This window comes from Gobio gobio (assembly GCF_949357685.1).
Source record: "Gobio gobio genome assembly, chromosome: 5".
Lineage (NCBI taxonomy): Eukaryota > Metazoa > Chordata > Actinopteri > Cypriniformes > Gobionidae > Gobio > Gobio gobio.
In genome coordinates, this window is record NC_137101.1 from 31,459,193 (window position 1) to 31,462,611 (window position 3,419).

Here is a 3,419-nt window from a genome sequence, read left to right on the forward strand (position 1 = left end):
ATATAAAATATGATTACGACAATGACACGTGTTGTCTATAAATGGCAATCCCAATTCACCTTTTTCATTACCTACACTGTAAAATCCAACAGTGATTCTGACTAACATTTTTTAGTTAACTTTACTTAGTGTCTTAACTCAATTGAAAAAATCTAGTGATCTGTACTATTCACATACTATTCCTTGTTTACTCAGAAAAAACAAGTTAAGATTAATTGATTGGTTTGAGTGCCATTTTGTTAAGCAAAAAAAACAAAACAAACTTACCATTATGGTGATAAGTGTTCACTTTGGTTGAGCACTTGGAACATTTATATTATTAAAACTCTCTTTCTGATGCAGCGTTGCAACAAGAAATCACAGTTATTTGGTTTCAAAGGAAGAGAAGTAATAAATAGGTTGCTTTTAAAAGTTGACCTAGCTTCTGACTGAATAATTAACTATAGTTAATGAGTCAGAAATTAAGATCATCTTTTAAAATTAACCTATGTAATATTTCCCTTTGTCATATAACGATCATTTACAATTGTATTGCTAACACTTACGTCATAAACACCTGTGGAACTTTTAAATGAGTTGATATAATCCCTCTATATTTGTAACAATATCTTGCAGCTGATCATGCTTGAGTCACACACAGACTTCAAAATTCAGCATGCAAAACACAACAATGGTAACATCTATGGTAGCTAAACTAAGTCAAGAGTAAGCCTAAATTAAAAGATCAAGTACTCTCTACAGTTCTTTTTTAGTTACTAGAACTCTTGTGCAAGTGAACTATACTAACTAAGCATTTGTTAGCACAACATACTATTCCTATTTCACTTTACTTGGTTTTTTTAAGGCAATCGCTTTGCATGCTTTTTTCAAGTAAGTCTAACTAATTCGATTTTACAGTGTACATGTTAAAATCAGCAAATTCTTTGATAAAGTCTGCAATAAATGTGGCCTGTATACAGAAGCAAGTACATATATCAAAAGGGATTTTTAGTTTACACTAGATAGTTATATAAAGCACTATCACTTCAAAAGAATTGACTTAAAACCAGACCTCAGTAATACTGAAAAAAATACTTTAAATTACAGTAACACGTCAACCTTTGCCTTCCAGACGAGGCTCATGTTCATAACAGTAACCTGGGCTGGGGCAAAAATTTGGCCCTGGACAAATCCAGGTGAATGTTTTTGCTAGGGTTAAAGCCTTAAATGAATAAATAAAACTATGACAGGGACTTTTGTCACAGAAATGCACTTGACAGTAAAGCACTGATTTTGAGCTAGGATTCCATAAAGTAAATTTACTGCTATTAAATGCTGTCATGTACCCTCATGTCTGTTTGTGCTTCCAGCCCTAACTCACAAAAACACAAGGGGGCAGCATTTCAACTGAATATTCTTGGTGCTAGAACATATAACACAAAACAATAGCTGTCCTAGTAAATGGCTAGTTATTTATCAAAAGTCAGTGAAAGAAGCTGCTTAAAGGGTTAGTTCACCCAAAATTTTAAATTCTGTCATTATTTAGGCTACTCACCCCCTCATGTTGTTCCAAACCTGTATGAGTTTCTTCACAAAAGAAGATACTTTGAAGAATGTTGGTAACCAGACAGCATTTTTTCCATCATATGGAGGTTAATGACTACTGTCAACTGTCTGGTTATTAACATTCTTCAAAATATCTTTTGTGTTCAACTAAAGAAAGAAACTCCCACAGATTTGGGACTGCTTGAAGGCGAGTAAATGACAGAATTTTATTTTTAACTTTCAGAACATGTTGTTCATCCTCTAAAAATGCATAAAGTGTCAATAACACCAAACTGTTATATTTAACTTTTGACTTATTTAATGAGGTTTACAACCCAGTTTCTGATATTTGGGTCTAAATTGCTGATTTATAATTTCATTCTTTTCTAGAACTATGACAGAATGGTTGCAGACACAACTTTGAGAAGTGGTTCACCCGAAAAATAAATTGCCATTGCTTAATCACTCTCATGTCGTTCTAAACCTTTGAATATATTTATTGCTTGACACAAATTATTTACTGTCCATAAAATGGTCAGTGATCACCAGACCCATTCATTAAAATATCTTCTTTTGTGTTTCACAGCTTTGGAATAAAATGAAGGAATGCAAATAATGATAATTTTAATAATAATTTTTTTGGTTGAACTATTGATTAGTACTAGTAATTAGTTTGCAACCAAATGTTGGTTTGTAGTCCCATTCTTCTAACTAGGTGGGAATATGGTTAAAAATGTTAAAATAAAAAGTATTTGTCTACAACAAATTCTCTAATACAAAAGACTACCACTTATGAAACTTATTACAGAATTTTCATTCTGGGGTTAACTATTCCTTTAAAATTATGTCATCATTTACCCACCCTTTATTTCTTCTGTTGAACACAAAATATAGTTTAAAGAATTGTCAGTAATCAATAATGGAAAGTCAATGGGTGCTGTCAACTGTTTGATTACTGACATTCTTTAAAATATCTTTATGAGTTTCTTCATTCAGTTGAACACAAATTCAGATTTGGAACAACTTGAGGGTGAGTAAATGACAATTTTCATTTTTGGATGAACTATCCCTTTAATTGTTCGATTCAGTTGAGAAAAGTAAACTTTAAACCATAATGCTACAAGTGGAGCATGAGCTTAGTTTGAGAACAGATATACGGCATGTTAAATGTTCTATATTGCTGTACTCATTCAGCAAGTGCAATGCTAGCAAAGAATTGTGTTACTAATAAGCAAGGTAGTATTTATTGAATTAGCTAGTTGAACTCCACAGTTGATCATTTAAATGTATGAATTAGCTTACTCAAATATGTGACCCGGGACCACAAAACCAGCCATAAGTTGCACAGGTATATTTGTGGCAATAGCCAACAATACACTATATGGGTCAAAATTATCAATTTTTCTTTGATGCCAAAAATCATTAGGATATTAAGTAAAGATCATGTTCCATGAAGATATTTAGTAAACTTCCTACCTTAAATATATCAAAAATGTATTATTATTAGTAATATGCATGGCTAAAGGACATCATTTGGACAACTTTATAGGCGATTTTCACAATATTTCGATTTTTTGACACCCTCAGATTTTTCAAATAGTGGCATCTCGGTCAAATACGGTCCCATCTTAAACCATACATCAATGGAAAGCTTATTTATTCATCTTTCAGATAACGTATAAATCAATTTCTCAATTGACCCTTATGACTGGTTTTGTGGTCCAGGGTCACATATATTTGTATTGCTCTTAGCTTCAAATACATAAGTACAAAATAGAAATCTGCAAGATCTGCTCAACTTTACATTTCTTAACTTTCCAAGTTGCCAACTTTTTCGGGTTTACAGTGTACCATTTCTTTTTTCATGAGTGTGCTGGAAATGAAGAGTCATTTGT